The following is a 25,006-nucleotide window of genomic DNA, read 5'->3' on the forward strand; positions in this document are numbered from 1 at the left end:
ATTTTGATAGCAGCCCAGCAACCCATCCACACCCCAGATCATCTAGCAGGACTCAGGGTTCCGCTGCACCTCCATCCTGCAAGTGACCCAGAACTGTCTTCCCAGTGGAATGGTTTCACCTGGAATTAGAGGCAAAAACTCTGGCTCTTGCTTCTTCCTGGTTTTTTTAATGGTATTTGCTAAGCTCTGACTGTGTGCCAGGCACTGTATTAAGTGCTGGGGAAGATACAAGCTAATCCGGTTGGACACAGTTTACATCCCACAAGGAACTCGCGGTCTTAATCCCCATTTAACCAATGAGGTAACTGAGGCACAGAGCAGTGCCCTGGCCAGGGTCCCACAGAGGAGAAATGAAATTAGAACCCAGATCCTCTGACGCCCAGGTCTGAGCTCAATCCACTAGGCCATGCTGTTTCTGAGGCAATCGAAGTCTGCAAAAAGATTGGCTGATGATACCAGCCTGTGCCATTAGCTCTTCCCAGAGTTTCACGGTGTTGGTTGGGGTAATTAATTCTCACCCGACTCTCAATTATGTAGACTGTTCTGTCATCTAGGATTTGACTGCATCAGGAGAGACATTCTCTATTTTTGAGCAAGGCTGTGAAGTATAACGGGAAGCCTCAATGCCTTCGTTATCACCTCCAGATAGAGCCACATAGTCCCTCTGAAGTGCTTCTAGGCCTGATTAATCAGATGCTTAATAACTTCTTGGGTCTTCTTCTGTGATGGCACTTGGAACCAATCCATTCTCTATCAGGTAATAGCTTGTGTCCCTGAGAGAAAGGTAAAAACCAACTGACAAATTCGTCACCACAAGCACCTCTGTCTTTTCCTTTTCTCTCTTTTTTTTGTAAATGGTATTTGTTAGGTGCTTACTATTTGCCAGTTACTGAAGTAGGCGCTGAGGTGGATACAACATAAATCAAGTTGGACACATTCCCTGTCCCTCGTGGGGCTTAAAGCCTTAATCCCCATTTTACAGATGAGGGAACTGAGGCACAGAGAAGTGAAATGATTTGCCCAAGGTCACACAACAGATAAGTGGAGGAGCTGGGATAAGAACCCGGGTCCTCTGATTCCCAGGCCTGCGTTCTTTCCAGAGAGTCATGTTGCTTCTCATAGTGGATCCAGACTGGTCCCTAACAACTCTCATTTTCAGGAGCAGATGCAGATGTATGAGGCATTGATCCCTCACATTGGACACTGACCTATTTAAGCAGCTTTCTTTGGGGTGGAATAGTTTGTCAAGCAGTCTCAATACCTCTGATCTGATCCTGATGTCCTCCAAGTTGGTTTTGTTTTCTGATTTGCTTATTCTAGTGCACAATTAATGAATGAAAGCACACTTTGCCTTCATAGCTAAGCATCGTGATATGGATGTGGAATGCTATCACAGATGATTCTTCCCAATACTATCCCTCTCCCGATTGTTGATTGGAGAAAGAGTTAGCGTTGGTTTGTTTTGAAATTCACAAGTAGTTCCCATCTTCTATTTCCTGCTTCACAGGAATCGAATTAGGAAACACCCATTCTATTGTTAATGACTGTGATATGTCTGGTACAATGTGATATTCAATGTAGCTATAGTAAAAAGGCAATAGGAAAAAGACAACACTCTGTTGCTAAAGAAACATTTATTTTATTCTTTAAAGTAGAACAGGTCTGACTGCGCTATTGAGCAGGCTCCTCTCATTTCTACTCATTTGGGTTGAAAGAAGGATAAAAAGATAAATTAAAGCAGCTGTAGCAGGAGCAAAATCAGCCTCTTATCATATAAAGGTTGCTAAATAAGCTGAAGTGAGGATGACTACCTCTACATATAAGAGACTCTTTAGTAGTTCACGTAGTGGTATTTCTTGAGTGCCTACTGAATGCAATATTCATTCACTCAATCACAATTATTGAGCACTTACCGAGTGCAGAGCACTGTACTAAGCACTTGGAAAGTATGATTAGGCAACAGATAGAGACAATCCCTACCCAACAATGGGCTCACAGTCTAGAAGGGGGAGACAGGCAAAACGAAACAAGTAGACAGGCATTGATACCATCAAAATCGCAATAAACTCTAACAAGCTCTTGGGAAATACAACAGACATGTAAGACATGAGCTCCACTGAGCTTTGAATGCCCTATACATTTTTCCTAAAAATATTACCTGAAATCCATGCTTGTCACTTCCTTCACTTGGACAAATATCATCAGTTTCACGGGGTGATGCCTATTTACCTTCAGAAATCACTTTTCTGCTCCATAGTTTCCTGATGGCATTTTTCATCTGGACATTTCTCAGGGTGTAGATGAGGGGATTTAGCCTAGGGGTTATAATTGTGTAAAATACTGCAATAGCTTTATCCATGGGGAAAGTGGAGGTGGGCCGCATATACATAAATATACATGGAACAAAGAACAGGACATCGATGATGATGTGGGAGACGCAGGTAGAGAGTGATTTGCACCTACCTTCTTTACTGTATGTTTTCAGGGAGCACAGGATCATGACATAGGAAATCATCAACATGACAAAGTTTAATAGATAGATCAACCCACTGTTGATGGCTACAAAGAGGCCGAGGATGTGGGTGTCTGTGCAGGCAAGGTTCAGCAAAGTGTTCAAATCACAAAGGAAGTGATCGATGATGTTGGGGCCACAGAAGGGTAAATGGACCATGAAGAGAATCTGGATCGTTGCGTGCACCAGGCCTCCTGTCCAGACTACCACCACCAGCATACCACACCACACACACACAGATTCATGATGGTCATGTAATGCAGTGGCTTACATATTGCCACGTAACGGTCATAGGCCATCACTGTGAGGAGAATAATTTTGGCCCCGCCAAAAAAATGCTCTCCAAAGATCTGAGTCATACAGCCTTTGAAATAGATGATTTTCCTCTCACAGAGAGAGTCGATGATCAGTTTAGGTGTGTTGATTGAAGAATAGCAGGCATCGATAAATGACAAACAGGCCAGAAATAAATACATGGGGGAGTCCAGGGTCTTCCTGGTGGTTATAGGTATCACAATGATCAAATTTCCCACCATGGTGATGTTGTAGATGATTAAAAAGACAACAAAGATGACCTTCTGCATCCTTGGATTCAGTGTAAGTCCCAATAGAATGAATTCTGTCACATTGCTTTTATTACTCATCAATTCAGGATAGACGATGAGGGCACAGGTGAGAGTTGCAGATTCTGTATAGAGAATGATGATCCTCAATAGTTTTGCTTTGAAACGATCAAGTAACAGAACTCAAAGTACCATATCTTTCATCTTGTCAATTTTCTCCAAACTCAGGGCGGGATGGGAAAGTATTTACTGTACTCAATTCACACGGCGGGAAATTGAAGCAAAACAGGTTAACAACATAACTCTTCAATTCCAAAGGACAATTACTGTCCCCTGTTTCAAAGACTTATTGAAGATACATCTCCTTTAAGGGGCCTTCCCTGATTAAGTCCCAGTTTTCTTTTCTCCCACTCTGTTATGCATCATCCTGACTTGCTTTCTTTATTAATCCCCCCCCCCGCTCCCAAGCCCCACAGCACTTATGTACATTTCTGTAATTTATTTATTTACACTAATATCTGTCTCCCTATCTAGACTGTAAGCTTACTGTGGAAAGGGAATGTCTATTTATTGTTACATTGTACTATCCCAAGTGCTTAGTCCAGTGCTCGGTACACAGTAAGCACTCAATAGATACAATTTAATGAATGAATGAACTTACCCAGAGGTGTCCTTAAATGGTCAGTGGTGGAGTTGGGAACACAGTCAATATCTTCAGAGCCTTTTCCATGCATTCATCCCTGGAGTACACTCTGTTTGATTTCCATGCCCTTTTCAGTAGACAAGAAGCTCAGTAACTCTTACTATCCCAGTCTCATAAATGCCAACTGATAATCAAATTCATATTCCCCCTAAAACTGCATTAGGCTGATGGCTCAGAACCTTTTAAAATCCTACTGGGCAGAAGATGATAAACCAAATATTTAGCAGACAAGAAAACTATAATCTTTTGTATTCCCCTGATTCTCTTCTGAGATTATTTCTCTTCTTATGTCAGCTTTAGGTTTCTTCCTCCTTCTTATGGGATCAGTGCTCATTTATTTTCCAGAGAAAGAAGAAAAGATGTTCTGCCAAGGAAACAGATTGTAGGTAACCCAGGAATCTCACATAGGACCATGAAATACACAATAAACTCGGAATTTAATGTAAACTAGCAGACTCTTTTCCCATTGATAAGAGGGATAATTGCAACCTCTCCAACTTCTACTGGTGGTAGGGCCAATCTTAAAGTCTTTGTTATAATGTTAATGCGTGTGTATTGGTACAAACAAAGCATTGGAAGGTGGTATCCAAACTTTCAAAAACTATCAAGCTCTGAGAAAAGACCTGAATAGTGGTTTTGAGCAGAAAATGTGTCCATGTATTGTTATACTGCACTCTCCCAAGTGGTTAATACAGTGTTTTGCAAACAGTAAGCGCTCAATAAATAAGATTGATTGATTGATAGTCCTTATTTTTAAAGGTGTTTGCTAAGTACTTACGATGTGCCAGCACTATACTAAGTGCTGTGGTAGATACAAGTTGATCAGGCTGGACTCAGGCCCTGTCCCACATGGGGCTTTTAGTCTTAATAATAATTTTACAGGTGAGGTAACTCGGGCACAGAGAAGTTAAATGCCTTTCCCAATGTCCCAAAGCAGACAAGTGGCACAGCTAGGATTAGAACCCCGGTCTTTCTGATTCCCAGCCCGTGCTCTATCCATGAGTCTATGCTGCTTCCTAGGTCCTTGGTGAAAAATGCATAGCAGCCCTGTTATAACGAAGAAACTCAGATAGGTCTCAGTATGGACAGAGATTAGATGAGAATAGATTTAGGAAGCTATCAATCAAGATTGTGTGCACAGCAAAGCGACACCCCCAAGATTAATAATAATAATAATAATAATAATAATAATAACAATAATAATAATATTTGTTAAGCACTTATTCTTTTCCAGGAAATACACTAAGCGCTGGGGTGGATACAAGCAAATCAGGTTGGGCACAGTCTCAGTCTCACATGAGCCTCAAATTCTCAATATTCATTTTACAGATGAGCTAACTGAGGCCCAGAGAAGTGAAGTGACTTGCCCAAGGTCACATAGCAGACAAGTGTCTCAGCTGGGATTAGAACCCATAACCTTGGTTGGTGAAAATGGCAGAGGTTTAAAGACTATGTACAACAAAACAGGAAATGTATCCACACCTCTGAGCTCCTGATGATCAAAACAAAACAATTATCTACGAAATTCTGCCATGGGATTTATAGTTTAGGCTAGGTTATGCAGATAAGCAACGGTGGAATACCAGAGTGGAAGAGATCAGATACATGCTGAATGCCATAGTCTAAGGGCAAGGGCTAACAAGAAGAGAATTACCATTTTACAGATGAGGAAACTGATGTACAGAGAAGTGAAGTGACTTGCCCAAGGTCACACAGGAGAGAAGTGGCAGAGTTAGGTTAGAACTCAGGTTCTTGACTCTCAATCTCATATTCTTTCCACTTGGCCATACTGCTCCCAGTTGCAATATGTTTATTAAAGAATCCTTTCAAGACAATATCAAGTGAATGTGAGTATAGACCTAAAAAGATACATGGAATCTATTTGTAGACTTCACCAAAAATATTAAAGAGCAATGATGAAAATTTGTTTTTTTGAATGTGATTGCAAAGTAAAAATCAGGAAGGCTGGAAAACTTACAGTAGATTTGTTGATGCTGAAAAGGTCTGAAGAATTGGGGCTCTATCCTATCTCTCTACTTACCTCTTCACATGAGAAAGTCCTTTACAGATGAAAGACAAAATAGGCCTTTAAAGCAGAAACCTCAGATTGTCTAGCCACAAGGTCAGCAGTCAGCAATCCATTTTAATAATTCTTCTCAGGGAAATGCATTTAGTGGTAGAAATTCACATCCTGTTCACCCGACCTCTTTGCTCATTAAGGAGACAGGAAAATGAGTAGACCAAGGATGACATTCTGAACTTCCCCTTTACAAATCAAGAACCACAAAAAAGGAAAGAATTGGCATTAATAGCTCTCCCTCCAGCCCCACCCTCAAATTGCTCTTACTCAGATTTTTCTTTGTGTTTCAGAGAAATATTTAAAGTCGCCTCTCCGAGAGTGTGAGGATCTATTGTAATACCTAGGGTTCTGAGTCTCTGTGGAATTTCTTACCTCCCTTTCTGATAGGGTCTTTATGCCAAAAGCAATAGTTAAGACTTACGTGAATTTGGCTAGTTCTTTGGGAAAATGCCAATGTCCTTCACTAATTGGTTCTTTTCATTACGAGCCTCGTCTTGTAACAGGTTCTTGACTACATCCTTGAAAGCGGCACCAGTTACTATATAGACTCTGACATTAGCTCCCATCTTGGGTGTCGGTGAGAGGGTTCAGCACCCAGTGGATAGGTTTTGAACAATAACAGCCTACAGGGTTGCATCATTTGAATGGACTATCCCTGATGCTATGTCTGTTCTGTGAATTCAGAGAGGATTTCTGCAGTTCCCCAATGAATGTATCACCTTCCATGTGAGCCTAACTGGGGTTCAGACTCCGACGAGATTCTCTGGGATGAAAACACCAGCAAGGTAAATTCTTACTGTGGACAAAACACCTGCCAGCAGTTCTTTCAACACTGAAGTTCATAAAAGGGTTTCATTGACTGGGACACTTCCCTTGAGAGCTTTTGATAGAATAGAGAGCCGTCCCATCTCCGCCATTTGGAATGGCAGGGCCACCCCAGGTGATTGACAGCTGTTCCTGGGAAGTTACCCAAGTCTTTCCTCTCAGTCTTGAAATTCCTAGCAATGAGGAGGGAAGGACCCTCTGCAGGCTGGACCAGGAAAGAGAGGCAACTGACAGACCATCTGGATAGATGATAATAATAATACTAATAATAATTATGGTATTTGTTAAGCTCTTACTCTGTGCCAGACACTGTACTAAGTGCTGGGGTGGATAGAAGCAAATCGGATTGGACATAGTCCCTTGCCCCACTTAGGGCTCACCCAAATGTTTGGCCTTTAAGTTGTAACTATAGTGAATCTCAATGTTTGCAACACTTCTTGTCTCTTATGTTGTCATTTAGCTTCCCTGAAATCTCTCAGCTTTGAGGGGAGATGCAAAGCTATCTCCACTTGTGCTACCCACATCACTGTTGTCGTCTAATTTTTTGTACATTTTGTCTTTGTGTGTATGTGACCTACATCCACCCTGCCCATTGATGAGGTGACAGAAGTATTTTATTCTATTATAAGCCCCATGCTAAACCCCTAAATCTACATTCCGAGAAACTCAGAAGTGAAAACCTTTATGGTAGAGATGTGATGCAGGGAAGTGACTGGTTATCATCCATAAATGCCTCAGTACCAAATTAATTTATTGGTATATAGAGAAATTTGTTATAAGTGATTTTCTGTTGATTTTTTGAGGAGAAATTTCTCCACTATTGATCAAGAGGATGCTGGACACTGAAATAACTTGATCATTCATGCAGACAAGCACACTGTAACGCTTCTCTCCGAAGTTTCATGTTCATATTAATGTCCGTCTCTCCATCTAAACTCATTAGGGGCAGGGAATGTGCCCACTAATTCTCTTGTATTACACTCTCCCAAGTCCTTAGAACAATACTCTGCACATAGTAAGCACTCAATAAATACCATGGTTTGATTGATTAATTGATTTGTAGAGAGAATGGGTGATCCAAGAATCAAGGCAAGGAATTCAAGTCTTCTCTACGTTCGATAGCTGTCAAGACAGAGTAAGGGAGAACATTTCCCCTGCCCCTAAACCTGGATTCAGAGATGTTGAGATGCTTTTAAGTCTCTCTACCTCCCTTGGGGGAATGATTTGGACTGGGAAATAGATAGGGAGGGTTGGAGATGTAGTGATTTGCTGCAGCTGTCCTTAGCTTCCCCAAAATGCCCCAGACTTATCCTTTTCCCTCAATGATTTTTCAGTGTTTCGAGAGGTCTTACTTTGGCCATCAAGCCACCAGGACTGCTGGTTGTGAAGTTGACAATCAGTTCTCTGAGGTAACCAAAAGCAAACCTCCTAAAGAGATAGAATGGGATAGAAGGAAAAATTGAGATGTTCTTTCAAGCAAGAGGGGAAGAATCAAATTTTACATGCAAACTTCGATTTCAAAATTTGCTTACAAATGGTTTTTCCAAATTTTAGATCCTGCTGGACATGCTCCCTCTAGTTATTTGTAGCTATATCCTGATGTTGCCATCAATACCTCAAAAGCCCAAATCTTCCTTCCCACTGATCCTAGTGCCAGGTCAAACTTGTCAGTTCCTCCTCACTACCGAGTCCCAAAAAGGGCATGGCCTCCATGGTATCCTCAAAAGGATACATATGAAATGGTAATAATAATGATAATTGTGATATTTGTTGAGGGCTTACTATGTTCCAGGAACTGTACTAAGTGCTTGGGTGGAAAAAAGCAAATTGAGTTGGATGCTGTCCTTGACCCATGTGGAGCTCACAGTCCCAATCCCCATTTTACAGATGAGGTAACTGAGGCCCAGAGAAGTGAAGTGACTTGCCCAAAGTACCACAGCAAGCAAGTGGTGGAATGTTTTGATTTGATGTTAGGTCCTTGACCAGCAGCAGATATATGATGGACAGAGGAGGGGGTGAGGGGTGGTGCTGCTTACCTAATAGGTATTTGATTGGATTATGGTTGTGCCTGGGCTCCCCTATTTGATTGACCACAATCTTGTTAAAGGGGGTGATTTACAACTTGTTAATGAGTTGACGATTCCTTTGGAAGATTTCCCAGTTCTAGAATGCAATCTGAAGCAACCTGGGAGGGCTTGGGCTCTAAACCTGGCCTGCCACTTGTCTGCTTTGGGACCTTGGGTAAATCACTTCTCTGGGATTCAATTACCTCATTTGTAATATGGGGATTAAGTCTGTGAGCCTCATTTGGGATGTGGACTGTGTACAACCTGATTAGCTTGTACTTACCCCAGCACTTACTACAGTGCCTTTATATGATATGATTTATATATTTATCTATATATTTATTTATATTAATGTCTGTCTCCCCTTCTGGACTGTGTTCTCGTTGCGGACAAGGAATGTGTCTACTTGTTATATTTTACATTCCCACATGCTTAGTTCAGTATAGTACTTTACACACAGTAAGCACTCAATTAATACAATTTTATGAATGAATGAATGAATTCCTGGCACACAGTAAGCACCTAACAAATACCATTAAAAAGTAAAGCATTACAAAACAAAATAAAAAAAATACTCTGCAGCTTCTTACCTCTTTTGACCAAGACATAGCAAATGGGATGTGGTGTCAGCAAGTCAGTAAACCATATTTATCGGGTGTTTACTGTGTGCAGAGCTCTATACTTAGCGCTTGGGGAAGTACAATATAACAATATAATAGACACCTTCCCTGCCCACAATAATAATAATAATGATAATAATGGCATTTATTAAGCGCTTACTATGTGCAAAGCACTGTTCTAAGCGCTGGGGAGGTTACAAGGTGATCAGGTTGTCCCACGTGGGGCTCACAGTCTTAAACCCCATTTTACAGATGAGGCCACTGAAGCACAGAGAAGTGAAGTGACTTCCCAAAGTCACACAGCTGACAAGTGGTGGAGCCGGGATTTGAACCCATGACCTCTGAGTCCAAAGCCCGTGCTCTTTCCACTGCTTCTCTAATCATACAATCTAGACGGGGAGACAGACATTAATATAAATTAAATTACAGATGTTTATGTACGTTCTGTGGGGCTGGGAGGGAGGATGAATAAAGGGAGCAAGTCAAGGCTATGCATAATGGAGTGGAAGAGGAAAGGAGGGCTTAGTCAGGGAAGGCCTTTTGGAAGAGATGTACTTTCAATGACTAAGAGGGAGAGAGTACTTTCCTTTTAGATATAATAATAATAATGATAATAATGACATTTATTAACTGCTTACTTAATGTACTTACTGTATGCAAAGCACTGTTTTAAGCACCGGGGAGGTTACGAGGTAATCAGGTTATCCCACAGGGGCTCACAGTCTTAATCCCCGTTTTACAGATGAGGTAACTGAGACCAAGAGAAGTGAAGTGACTTGCCCAAAGTCACACAGCTGACAATTAGGGAAGTCGGGATTTGAACCCATAACTTCTGACTCCAAAGTCCGTGCTCTTTTCACTGAGCCACGCTGCTATGAAGAGCAGAGTGATATGAAGAGGAAGGACATTCCATACTACAGGCGAGATGTGGGTGAGAGGTCGATGGCAAGATAGACGAGAAGGAGGTACTGGCATTGGAATTGGCATTGGAAATAGGAGAATGAAGTCTTCAGAGAGATGCCAAGGAAGCTGGAGCCTTGTGTGTTTTGAAAGGCCACTTGAATGGACACCATCTCTACTGCTGAATGATTCCCATTATTAAGTTGATGTTATCTATATAGACCTGAAGTGTAGATGAGCTGTCATTTGTGGATAATATTTTCATCCATGCATTCTGTCAGAATTAATGCATTAGGCTTGGCTAAATCTATGAAAGACCCTTGAAGAAAGGTTCTCTGTGGGTGTAAAATATTCCTTCCCCACAAAACGTGGTCGTTGGGGGGCAAGGGTTGGGTAGGTTTGGGAATGGAACAGGGAACATCCAGGATAGGAATTGTGAATCTGGACAAAACTGCCCATCAGAAAGACTCTTGACAATCACCCAAGCAGGAAGGCAAGGTTGGAGTACAAGCCCAAACTTTGCCTGAATTTAAGGAGAAATCTGTTAAAATGAGAGCAATTCAGTAAAACCAAGTGTACTTACCATACATATTAAGATCAAATATTACCTCCTTCCCTTCCCCACAGCACCTGTATATATGTATATATGTTTGTACATACTTATTATTCTATTTATTTATTTATTTTACTTGTACATATCTATTCTTTTTATTTTATTTTGTTAGTATGTTTGGTTTTGTTCTCTGTCTCCCCCTTTTAGACAGTGAGCCCACGGTTGGGTAGGGACTGTCTCTATATGTTGCCAATTTGTACTTCCCAAGCGCTTAGTACAGTGCTCTGCACATAGTAAGCGCTCAATAAATACGATTGATGATGATGATGAAATATTAAATAAACCTAGAATGGATTAGTTTTAGTAGGATCTGTTCTCTCTTCATCTTTGTTTTTGTTTTCTGAACTGATAATTTTGTTTCCTGTTCATTCATTCATTCAATCGTATTTATTGAGCGCTTACTGTGTGCAGAGCATCCTGTTGCCAAGATGTAACACTGGCTATTTTCCTAAGGGAGCATTCTGTTTGTCATACTCAATAATTTTGTCCTCTAGTTTGTAAGCTTGCTGTGGGCAGTGAATGTGTCTACCAACTCTGATATATTTTACTTTACCGAGCACTTAGTACAGTGCTCTGTGCAGAGGAAGTGCTCATAAATATCATTGATTGATTTTGTCTATTAACGACGTTATCAACATAAAGTGCCCACTGTTGCTGTTTTCCACTTGACAAATGTGTGAAATCACAGATGCAAAAGTTAGGCAAGCAAGTAAGCAATCTCTTTTGCTTGAAATACACAGACAAATGAGCTGGAAAATTACACTCCAAAATTATCTGAAAAATTTTCTCAGCTATCTTCTCCAAATCAGCAGGGGACATTTGGTTGCAAGGTTCTGGTGACTGGCAATTTGACGGTGGTCATAAGAGAAACAAAAATGATTTTTCTTTGGGGATCAAAATCCAGTGAAAATTTGTTTTTCCTACCCTGCATCTATACTCATTTTCTTAAAGCAAAATTCAGTTTGGCATCATCTTTGGCAAAACTTCTGCAAAGGAGACTGGTCATATTCCCATGAGGCTGATTAGACAGAACGTTATGAGGTTCCTGAATATCTGTAGAATCCAGTTTAAATGTGAGGGGAGAAACAGTCTACCTAATGAATCTGCTTCAGGGCAGACCTAGAGCAAGGATGCACAAATTGAGTCAGGTAGAGATGTTTGTCACAGTCCCAGCAAAATATATTCTTTCTGATTTCTTGGAAAATTCACCAAGTTTTTAGAGCACTTAGAAGTGCTCCTTCATAATGGATCTAGATGTTCTGAGAGGAGGATCTTGAGCTAATATTGCAGAGAAAGATTGGCAATGAAAGGAAATTGGACTAAAATTCTGTGCTGCTCTAAATCCGGACTTTACTCCAGGAAAAGAGATCCCAGGCATATTTTAGGTTTATCCAGAAGCTATGTGGGTTCTTATGGAATCTCAGACATGATGCCTTTCTAGTTTCTAGGATTTTGTAACTTTGGCGGGGGTAAGGAAACAAAGCTGGGAAACATGGTTGTGGCTGGAATGGAGTGGCCACCAGTTCCTTTCACGTAACTATTTCAGGCTTGTGCCTGTTCTACCTCAAGGACACTGTAATTGGAGCAAGCCATTGCTGGAGTTGGGTTAACAGGGAACAAAGGAAGAAATCCACATCTACAATGGCACAGAAAGTGTGTGTTTGGATAGGTTTTGATCACTCCTCCCACGTAAAACAGTCACACTTTGTTTTCATCTTGGAGAAATCAGGATACTGTAAATTGATCAATTTACTGGGCACCTATTGTGTGCAGAGCACTGTATTAAGCACTTGGGAGAGTACAATCGAATTAGTAGACATGGTCCTTGTTCTTGAGGAGCTTGCATTTTAGCAGGGGAAACAGATATTGAAATAATGTAGAGAGAGGAGGAAAGAGGAAAAGGGGAGGTGTACATGAATTAATACTTGAATAATTTATTATATAAGATATGGACATAAGTGTTATAGAAGCTTGAGTTTGTTAGGTACTCAGATGGCATTAAAGTGCTGAGACATCAACTGAAGGAAATATAGCCTGAATAGAGGAAATCATTAATTAGAGTAGATCTCTTTGTCGGAAATGTGATTTCAGTAGCATTTTGAAATTGGTGAGTTTGAGGAAGTGGGGGAGGGGGTTCTGTAGGATTTGCAGAGGAGGGGAGTTCCAGGCACAGAGAAAAACATGAGAAAGCGATCCCTAGCACAAGAGACAAGAATGAATCGTCGTCTGGAAGGAGCAAAGAGTCCTAGGTGGGTGAAGTGAGAAAAGTGAATGAATAAGTAGGAAGGACAGTTTATTGAGTGTTTTAAAGCCAGTGATTAGGAGTTCCTACTTGATGCGGAGAGGACTGGAGAGCCATTGGAGGTTTTTGAGGAGTGGAGAAATGTGGCAGAACAATATACTAGAAAGATCAACATTTTAGAGAACCAGCGTGGCCTGATGGATAGAGAACGGGTCTGGGCATCAGAAGGACCTGAGTTCTAATCCCTGCCCTGCCCTTAGCTTGCTGCGTCACCTTGGGCAAATCACTTCACTTCTTTGTGCCTCAGTTATCTCATCTGTTAAAATGGGTTAAGTTTGCGAGCCCATTGTAGCCTCGCCACAAACTGTACCCAACTTTATTAGCATGTTTCTACCCCAGCACGTAGTATAGTGCCTGGCACATCGTAAGCACTAAACAAATTCAATAAAAAATGATGCTGGGCTCAGAGTGAAATATGGATAGAATATGGATAGAAGAGGAGATATGGATAGAAGAGGAGAGCGACTGATGCAATTGTCAATCCATGAGTGTGTCTCTGAGAGGGACTATCTTGCGAGCTACTAGCTAAAGTAGTTTATCAAATGAGCTACTGAGATTGGGGGACAATACTACAAAAATCACAGGAAATTATCCACTAATATCCAGCATTCTCTCTAATGATGATCATGGCTGGAGACTGTAAAATCCATATGAATGTCCATTTCTCCTTCATGTGCTTATATCAAGGCAGGTAATTGGAAAACCACATACTTAGTGCACCAATAAACTCCACAAAACTGTGAATAAAATTAGGAATTGACCTAATTTGCCCCAAACCCGAAACCAGTTAAGAATAGAGGGAACAGTTATGTGTTTCTATTGGAAATCTCAGATGTAAACAGTTGCTCAAAATGCCTTTTTCACTGCATTTATATGTGGCCCTTCAGAAATATTGCCCATATTTGTAATTTCCCAAGCACTCAGTGCAATGCTCTGCAAACAGTAACCAATCAATCAATCAACCACATTTATTAAGGGTTTGCTTTGTGCAGAGTACTGCACTAAGGGCCTGGAAGAGTACAATATGACAGAGTTAACAGATACATTCCCTACCTACAATAAGCTTACAGGCTAGGGGAACAGACGATATAAATAAATAAATTATGGGTATGTACATAAGTGCTGTGAGGCTGAGGGAGTGATGCAAATCCAAATGCAAAGGTGACACAGAAGGAAGTGTTAGAGGAGGAAATCAGGGCTTATTCAGGAATATCCTCTTGAAGATGTGCCTTCAACGAGGCTTTGAAGGTGGAAAAAGTGATTGTCTGTTGGTTATGAAGAGGGAGGGCATCCAGGGCAGAGGCAGAATATGGACAATAGGTCGGCAGTGAGATAGATGAGATCAAGGTACACTAAGTAGGTTGGCATTAGAGGAGTGAAGTGTCTGGGCTGGGTTATAGTAGGGCGGAGGAAGGTAAGATAGGAGGGGGCAAGGTGATTAAGTGTTTTAAAGATGATGGTAAGGAGTGGGAAATTATAGACTAAATGATTTTGCAGAACAATAATCTGGGCAGCAGAATGAAGTATGGATTAGAGAGGAGACAGATAGGAAGCAGGGAGGTTAGCAAGGAGATGAATACAGTGATCAAGATGGGATAGGATAGTGCTTGGATTAACATGGTAGCACTTTGGATGGAGAGGAAAAGGCAGATTTTAGCTATGTTGTGAAGATTGGATTTAGAGGATTTAGTGACATATTGAATATGTGAGTTGAATGAAAGAGTTGAGTCTAGGATAACACCAAGGTTATGAGCTTGTGAGACAGGAATGATTGTGGTGCTGTGTGCAGTGATGGCAAAGTCATGGGCAGGACAGGGTTTGGGTGGGAAGATAAGAGAGTGCTGTTTAGGACATGTTACGTTTGAGGTGTCGGTGTCACATCTAAATAGAGATGTCTTGAAGGCAGGAGGAAATATGAGACTGCAGAGAAGAGAGATCTGGGTTGGAGGTATAGATTTAGGAATCATTATCGTAGAGATTGTAACTAGTTGGAGCCATGTGAGCGAATGAGTGGGGGTGGGTGTAGATGGAGAATAGAAGGGGACCTAGAACAGAACCATGAGGGACTCCCCACAGTTAGGGGATGTGAGACAGAGGAGGAGCCTGGGAAACAGACTGAGACTGAGCAGCCAGAGAGATAAGAGAACCAGGAGAACCAGGACTGTAGACATTGAATACATTGATTGATTCATTGATTGATTGATTGATGTAAAGAGTGGGTGGGCATTGAAAATTTGAGAGAAAGGTTGCAGGATACAGGATACAAGGCATCTAAGGACTTGATAATTATTTGTTAAAGAGGGAGAGCATGAAGTGGGAAGGGTCAAGGGCAATGCTTTAAAGGATGAGTCCTACACATTTCCATATGTTTTCTTCTGGCAAGCAGAAGCCAAAGAGGGGATTTAATAGAAACCTATGCCTGGAAGGAGAGGAGTAAAGTCCCAGGTATGTTTCTTGTTGTAACCATTCTTGTTTCTGAGAGCACTACTCTCCCCATCTTCAAAGCCTTCTAAAATCCGGTCTCCTCCATGAGGCTTTTACTATGAACTCACTTCTCTAATTTTCCCTCTCTTCTACATTACCTGCACTTGGGTCTCTACGCTTTAAACACTTTGACATTCACCCAAGCCCCAGAGCACTAAGGTGCATATCCATCTATCATTTATTTTAATGTCTGCCTCCCCCTCCAGTCTGAAAGCTTCTTGTGGGCAGGTATCAGGTCTACCTAATCTAGTCAGTTAATCATATTTATTGAGCATTTACTACGTGCAGAGTACTATACAAAGCACTTTGGGAGAATACACTATAGCAACATAGACACATACCCTGCTCACAACGAGCTTAAAAACTCTATTGTATTGTTCTCTCCCAAGCATTGAATATAGCACTCCACGCACCCAACAAATATCACTGATTGATTGATTGATAATAGAACAAGAAGGAGCATCCAATATCCTTAATTAAATCAATCAATCAATCAATCGTATTTATTGAGCGCTTACTGTGTGCAGAGCACTGTACTAAGCGCTTGGGAAGTACAAATTGGCAACCTATAGAGACAGTCCCTACTCAACAGTGGGCTCACAGTCTAAAAGGGGGAGACAGAGAACAAAACCAAACATACTAACAAAATAAAATAAATATAATAGATATGTACAAGTAAAATAAATGAATAAATAAATAGAGTAATAAATATGTACAAACATATATACATATATACAGGTGCTGTGGGGAAGGGAAGGAGGTAAGATGAGGGGGATGGAGAGTCGGACGAGGGGGAGAGGAAGGAAGGGGCTCAGTCTGGGAAGGCCTCCTGGAGGAGGTGAGCTCTCAGTAGGGCCTTGAAGGGAGGAAGGGAGCTAGCTTGGCGGATGGGCATGGTGAGGGCATTCCAGGCCCGAGGGATGACGTGGGCCGGGGGTCGATGGCGGGACAGGCGAGAACGAGGCACGGTGAGGAGATTAGCGGCAGAGGAGCAGAGGGTACGGGGTGGGCTGTAGAAGGAGAGAAGGGAGGTGAGGTAGGAGGGGGCGAGAAGATGGAGAGGCTTGAAGCCGAGGCTGAGGAGTTTCTGCCTTAAGCTCAGATTGATTGGTAGCCACTGGAGATTTTTGAGGAGGGGAGTAACATGCCCAGAGGGTTTCTGGACAAAAACAATCTGGGCAGCAGCATTTAGTATGGATTGAAGTGGGGAGAGACACGAGGATGGGAGATCAGAGAGAAGGCTGATGCAGTAGTCCAGACGGGATACGATGAGAGCTTGAACGATCAGGGTAGCGGTATGGATGGAGAGGAGAGGGCAGATCTTGGCAGTGTTGCAGAGCTGAGCCCGGCGGGTTTTGGTGACGGCTTGGATGTGAGGGGTGAATGAGAGAGCGGAGTCGAGGATGACACCAAGGTTGCGGGCTTGTGAGACGGGAAGGATGGTAGTGAGGTCAACAGAAATGGGAAAGTCAGGGAGAGGGCAGGGTTTGGGAGGGAAGACAAGGAGTTCAGTCTTGGACATGTTGAGTTTTAGGTGGCGGCAGACATCCAGATGGAGATGTCCTGAAGGCAGGAGGAGATGCGAGCTTGGAGAGAGGGGGAGAGAGCAGGGGCAGAGATGTAGATCTGGGTGTCATCAGCGTAGAGATGATAGTTGAAGCCGTGGGAGCGAATGAGGTCACCAAGGGAGTGAGTGTAGATAAAGAACAGAAGGGGACCAAGCACTGAACCTTGGGGAACCCCTACAGTAAGGGGATGGGAGGGGGAGGAGGAGCCTGCAGAAGAGACTGAGAATGAACGACCGGAGAGATAAGAGGAGAGCCAGGAGAGGACGGAGTCTGTGAAGCCAAGGTCGGATAGCGTGTTGAGGAGAAGGGGGTGGTCCACAGTGTCGAAGGCGGCTGAGAGGTCGAGAAGAATTAGAATAGAGTAGGAGCCGTTGGATCTGGCAAGCAGGTGGTCATTGGTGACCTTTGAGAGGGCAGTTTCCGTGGAATGTAGGGGACGGAATCCAGACTGGATGGGGTCGAGGAGAGACTAGGTGTTGAGGAATTCGAGGCAGCTTATGTAGACAACTCGTTCAAGGAGTTTGGAAACGAATGGTAGGAGGGATATGGGGCGATAACTAGAAGGTGAGGTGGGGTCAAGAGAGGGTTTTTTTAGGATGGGAGAGACATGGGCATGTTTGAAGGCAGAGGGGAAGGAACCAGTGGAGAGTGAGCGGTTGAAGATGGAGGTTAAGGAGGGGAGAAGGGATGGAGCGAGAGATTTCATGAGATGGGAGGGAATGAGGTCAGAAGCATAGGTAATTCAATAATTAACCCCCTTAGTTTGAGAATAACAAAGTAGAGAGATTGTAGTTTCATGGATTATGAACATTATCAGGAATCTTTGTGACCATATGCTTCCTCTCACCAATAGAACCCCTTACCTATAAGGAAGTATCTCTGGAGTGGAATCACAGAAATAGGATTGTCTGAAAGAGGAACGTTTAGTTGTCTTAACCTGTACCACTGGAGGCATTCACAGTGAGAGGAGGGAGTAAACTTAACCTGACAGTACGTACACCTTGTCTACTAAAAAAAGACAACACTTTTCTAAAGCAAACAATTCAGCAAGCTGATTCATGGATTAGTGGAAAGAGCACGGGCTTGGGAGTCAGAGGTCGTGGGTTCTAATCCTGGCTCTGCTACTTGTCAGCTGTGCAGCTTTAAGCAAGTCACTTCATTTCTCTGTGCCTCAGTTACCCCATTTGTAAAATGGGTATGAAGACTGTGAGCCCCACGGGGGACATCGTGATTACCTTGTATCTACTCCAACACTTAGAACAGTGCTTGGAACATTTTTAAGTGCTTACCAAATGCCATTATTATTATTATTATTATGATCCACCTAAGTAAAGCAAAATGGCTTCTGTTGGGACCTAAAGTGTGCTGTGAAATCCATCAGTCAATCAATCACATTTACTGAGCACTTAAGGTGTGCAGAGCCTCATGATGATGATGATGATGGTAGTTGTTATGTGCTTACTATGTGCCAAGCACTGTTCTAAACGCTGGGATAGATACAAGGTAATTAGGTTTTCCCACAGGAGGCTCACAGTCTTCATCCCCATTTTACAGGTGGGGGAACTGAGACACAGAGGACTTAATTGATTTGCCCAAGGTCACACAGCTGACAGGTGGTGGAGCCGGGATTAGAACCCACGACCTCTGGCTCCCAAGCCTGTGCTCTTTCCACTAGGCCCCGCTGCTCCTCAAGCACTGTACTGTACTCAGGAAAATACAACAGATTTGGTAGACATGTTTCCTGCTCACATTGAGCTTACCATCAAGAGGGGGAGACAAACATTAATTATAAATGAATAAATTACAGGTAGGTACATAAATTATGTGGAGCTAAGGGAGGTTTGAATAAAGGGTGAAAATCCAAGCGATACTAGTGATACTAGCCATGCTGGTTGACAAGCTCTGAACTAAGTCGAAAGAATACTGGATTCAGCATGTCGAAGCAGTTACTGCAGCACTTTGCAGAGAGTAAGCACTCAGTAAATACCATTGATTGATTGTCACATGGCTTGATTTTTCTTTCTGTAAGGTGGGACCAAGGTCACTTATCTGACCATCACGAATGAATGAAATATTAGGTTACATAAATTAAGTACCTTGGGTTCCATGGACAAAATGGTGCTAAAGAAATTCAATTATCTTTATCTATTCAGGTAAACAAGTTCTCCGTTGTGCATGCTCACCGGGCTTTTCATCACGAACTCCGAACTGATGGAAAAAAGGAACGATGTGACTGAATTCATTCTCTTGGGACTTATCCGGAATCCGGAGTTGACGAAACTTTTATTTTTTTTTGTTTCTAATCATTTACCTGGTAACTCCTTTGGGAAACCTGCTTGTGGTTGTAACCATCAAGGCCAGCCAGAATCTCAGCTCCATGTACTTCTTCCTCTGGTACGTATCTTCCATAGATGCCTTCTACTCCTCTTTCACGACTCCCAAAATGATTGTAGACAGCCTGCCAGCTAAAAAAGTCATATCCTTTGATGGCCGTACGGTCCAGCTCTTTCTGTCACACTTCTTTGGAAGGACTAGACGGTAAGCCCATTGTTGGGTAGGGACAGTCTCTATATGTTTCCGACTTGTACTTCCCAAACACTTAGTACAGTGGTCTGCACACAGTAAGCGCTCAATAAATATGATTGAATGAATGAATGACAGATGTCATCCTTCTCATTTTGTTGGCCTTTGATTGTTACGTGGCCACATGAAAACCCTTGCACTATTTTATCGTCATGAACCGGCAGGTGTGTGTCCTCCTGGTGGGGGTAGCCTGGGTATTGGGCTTCTTTCATTCAGTAATTCAGATTCTCATCCTATTCCGGCTGCCCTTCTGTGATCCCAATGTCATTGATCCTTTTTTCTGTGACAAGTACCCTTTTTTGGAACTCTCCTGCACAAACACCTACATCTTGGGCCTGTCGGTGGCTACCAACGGTGGCCTGATCGGCACTGTCTGTTTCCTCATGTTGGTCGTCTCCTACGTGGTCATCGTGAACTCCCTAAAATATTATAGTTCAGAGGGAAGGTGAAAAACCCTCTCCACCTGTGTCTCTCCCGTCAAGGTTGTCATGCTGTTCTTTGTTCCCTGTATCTTCACCTACATGAGGCCTGCCTCCACCTTCCCCATGGATAAAACAGTGGCCATATCCTATGCTTTCAGTACTCCCATGTTAAGCCCCTAGATCTACACTGTGAGAAATGCGGAGGTGAAAAATGTCATGAGGAAGATATGGGGCCAAATAATGACTTCGGAAGAGAAGTGAATCACTTTCCGAGAATTACGTTGTTTTTTTCAGTGGGAGAAGGAAGAAACCAGTGGGTTCGTCAGATGCTTTAAGGAAAATCGCTGGCATAATCTCTTCTAAAAGAACCATACTTGAAGGTTTTAATGTATTTTGAATTGTCGGAACAATGAATGTCATTTTCTGTACATGTTTATGTCTTCCTTCTCACTATACACATTAATTAAAAAACTGCTTTTAGTGCATTCTAATGGTAATTGGAATCCTCTTAAGGGAAGAATAGAAGGGAAAACAGATAGCTTTGGTAAATGAGAGAACACTCAGGATTATATACTCAAAAAGTGAAATCAATGTGTCCAGGGTAACATAGTAATGACTTTATGGGTGAAGGAGAAAAGAGACCTTTATTGGTATTTGGATAGACTTGAAGCAGCAGAGCCAGCATTCTGTGATGAAGAAAGAAAAAGCAAAACCTTAGGGACCACCTGGACTAGGGAAAATAATTAAGAATGCCCCATACCTGCACAGGTATCAGTTTTTTAATCACCAAAATAGCCACCCACGTTCAGATGAAACAAAACCCATCTTGAATATACTCCAACACAAGCATAGCTCTTGATGGCAATTATACTCTTTGACAGTGAAACCTGAAACCCATTCAGATTATTGTTGCTATACATAATGTAGAATGCTTATCTGACCATCACTAAACACGATAACAATAATTAGAAGAATAATGAAAATAATAAAAATTGTGGTATTTAAGTGCTTACTATGTGCTAACTGCTGTACTGAGCCCTGACATAGACACAAGATAATTTGTTTGGACAGTTTCTGTCCCACAAAGGGCTCACAGTCCAAGTAGGAGGAAGGGCATGTATTTAATTCCCATTTTACAGTTGAGGAAACTGAGGCACCATGAAGTTAAGCCACTTGCCCAAGGTCACACATCAAACAAACGGTAGAGTCAGGATTAGAACTCATGTCTTCTGATTCCCAGACCTGTGGTCTTTCGACTAGGCCATGTTGCATCTCCAAATCCAATCCAAATTTAGTTTAACAATCTAAGTTAACAAAAATGTTAGTTAAATTGTCCAGATGATTTGATGTCCATCTTCTGGAGAATTAAAATTCCTTCAAGAGGCTTAATGATGACCTTCTAAAGCCCTGTCAGAGCAAGGGATACCGTGTGCGTGGCTCAGTGGAAAAAGCATGGGCTGTGGATTCAGCGGTCATGGGTTCAAATCCCGGCTCCACCAATTGTCAGCCGTGTGACTTTGGGCAAGTCACTTAACTTCTCTGGGCCTCAGTTTCCTCATCCGTAAAATGGGGATTAAGACTGTGAGCTCCCCGTGGGACAACCCGATCACCTTGTAACCTCCACAGCGCTTAGAACAGTGCTTTGCACATAGTAAGCCCTTAATAAATGCCATCATCATTATTATTATTATCACTTATTTTTCTATGTGAGATAGTACCTTGGGCAGTATCTCAAATCTTATATACTCTATTACCTAGTCTCATCTGTCATTTAAATTGTAAGCTCATTGAGGGCAGAGATCATGTATTTTCATTTTATATGAGAAGCAGCACGCATGACCTAGAGGAAAGAGTACTGGTCTTGGAGTCAATGGACAAGAAGTTTAAACCCCTCTTCCACTTACTGTGTTACCTTGGGCAAGTCACTAGTTTTTTGTGGTATTTAATAAGCACTTACTATGAGTCAGGCACTGTACTAAGCACTGGGTGGATACAAAATTACAATAATTATTGTGTTTGTTAAGTGCTTACTATGTGCCAGGTACTGTACTAGGTGCTGGACACTGTACTAAGCTCTGGGCACCATATTGAGCACTGGACTCTGTTCATATCCCACATAGGGCTCATAGTCTAAGTGGGAGGGGGTAGGATTTGATCCCATTTTACAGATGGGGTAACTGAGATACAGAGAAGTTCAATGACTTATCCAAGGTTACACAGCAGACAAGCGGCAGAGCCAGGATTAGAAGCCAGTTCATCTGACTCCCAAGCCCATGCTCAATCCTCTAGGCCACGTTGCTTCCCACTTAACTTCTCTGTGCTTCGGTTTCTTCATCTGTAAAAATGGGAATAAGATCCCTGTCCTTTTTCTCTCTTAGACCGGGAGCCCCATATGGGACTGGAACTGTGTCAGATCTGCTTACATTATGGTAATGTAAAGCAGAAGCTCCTTACCATTGGCTTTAGAGTACACGATCACCTTGACCCTTCCTACCTCCCCTTGCTACTCTCCTAGTACAACCCATCCCACACACTTCGTTCCTCTAACGTCAACCTTCCCTTTCTACCTCGATCTCATCTATCTCACTGCTAACCCCTCACCCATGTCCTCGCCATGGAAAGCCACTTAATTTCTCTGTGCCTCAGTTACCTCATCTGTAAAATAGGGATTAGGACTGTGAGCTCCACGTGGGACAACTTGATTACTTTAGAGCACTTAGAACACTGCTTGGCACATAGTAAGTGCTTAACAAATACCATTATGATCATCATCATGTCCTACCTCTGGCCTGGAATGCTCTCCCTCTTCCTATCCAACATACATTTACTCTCCCCTCTTTCAAAGCCTTATTGAAGGCACGTCTCCTTGAAGAGGACTTCCCTCACTAAACTGTCATTTCCCTCTTGACTTGGTCCCCTCATTCATCCCCCAACCCAACCCCACAGCACTTATATACATATCTGTAATTTATTTATTCATATTAATGTCTGTCTCCCCCTCTAGACTGTAAGCTCAGTGTTAGCAGGAAATGTGCCTGTTATATTAGTGTGTTGTACTCTCCCAGTCACTTAGTAAAGTGTTCTGTACACAGTTGGCACTCCATAAATGCTACTGATTGGTGGATTTATTGATTGCACCTACTCCAGGTATTAGTACGGTGCTTGGCACCCTAGTAAGGATCATTCTTATAATTATTTTACTATCCCAAGTGCTTAGTACAGTGCTTTGTACTCACACATCCATGACACTTATGTATATATATCCTTAACCTCAGTTGCTTCCTTTACCTGTAATTCATTTTAATGTTTATCTCCCCGACTCTATTGCAAGTTCCTTCAGGTCAGGGATCATGTCAACCAACTGTATTGTACTCGCCTAGGTGCTTAGCGCAGTGTGCTGTCCAAAGTAAATTCTCAGTAAATATGATTTATTGATTAATCTGTATACAGCAGATACTCAATAAATGCTATTAATTAATTGATTGAAGAAATACTGGACTTCACTGCTATGGAGATATCAAAGCTATTCCTTTGGTTCCCTCTAGACTGTGAACTTGTTATGGTTAGAAAATGTGTCAGTTGTTGTATCGTAGTCTCCTGTGTGCTTAGTACAGTGCTTTGCACACGGTAAGCGCTCATTAAATAGCATTGAATGAAGTAGTGAAAGTTCAGCTGCTGTTGCTTTATCGGGGCCAATTTAGTGCACCTTCAAATGCCTACTTAGGAAATACGAAATATTTTGCCCAATCAGAACACCTGTAAGGAGGTAACAGGCTGAAATCGGGCACATAACCCTATCCAAATAACTTGTTGCTTATTTCACATCTGCCTGGCTTATGAATGCTTTCATCCTTGAAGAATCTCTGCAGATGTTACACACCATAACAGGATGGTATAGAAGGTAGCAAATTTCCTGGGCACTGAGAAACTCCCAGTGAATTCAGCCAGTGGAGAAATAGCACTGCGAGAATGATGAAACTGTGTTGTTGTTGTTGTTGTTCATAATGGATTAAGGTCATTCATATCATGGGTTCACCTCCTAGTGAATATTTTCTATAAAGTGCTCTTCAAGGAAACAGAAGTGAAATCTCCCAAGATCAGTTCAAATCCCCCAAATGGGGACATGCATGTTTGTTTCAAGTAAAATACACTTTAGTCATTTTTTTTGCAAACCTTTGTCAGAAAGAAGATTTGGTGCCATTAGAGATATGGTCTTCATCAGACTCTTGGATGTTAATGGAGTTCTCCCTAGAAGTGAAAATAATTTTCTGAAAGCTTTTCAGGATTGGAAGAAAGGATTTCTAACACTAGAGATTGTGATCCCGTTGTTGGGTAGGGACCGTCTCTATATGTTGCCGACTTGTGACCGTAAAGCCACATCTGTTTCCTTGAGCTCTTCCATCAGCATCTCTTCTTGGAGCAAAATGGATAACAATAAAGTTATCCTGATTAACTTGTATATACCTCAGTATTTAGAACAGTGCTTGTCATATATTGTCAGTGACTTCCTAGCTATACTTGCTAGTAAGCTAAGTAACTTAAGTTCTAGCTAGCAAGTGATTGACAAAAACACAATTAATGAATTATATACTAGACACTGCTGTTTGGTACATTCCATGAAGGAGCAATGTCCCTGCTATTTGGCCAAATCCTCCAAGGAAGCCTGTGGATCAGTTATTTGTAGTTTAGCTCCTTTATTGTGCAGACCGTGTAAGTACATATGGGAGACATTGTTATACTGTGTTTCTCCCAAGTGCTTAGTACG

General features: G+C 42.0%; 1 pseudogene; it reads right to left on the minus strand.

The window, feature by feature from the left end:
* Positions 1 to 2,221: 2,221 nt before the first annotated feature.
* On the minus strand, positions 2,222 to 3,156 carry LOC119922214 (annotated as a pseudogene).
* Positions 3,157 to 25,006: the final 21,850 nt, after the last annotated feature.

Source organism: Tachyglossus aculeatus, unplaced genomic scaffold (assembly GCF_015852505.1).
Source record: "Tachyglossus aculeatus isolate mTacAcu1 unplaced genomic scaffold, mTacAcu1.pri scaffold_100_arrow_ctg1, whole genome shotgun sequence".
NCBI lineage: Eukaryota > Metazoa > Chordata > Mammalia > Monotremata > Tachyglossidae > Tachyglossus > Tachyglossus aculeatus.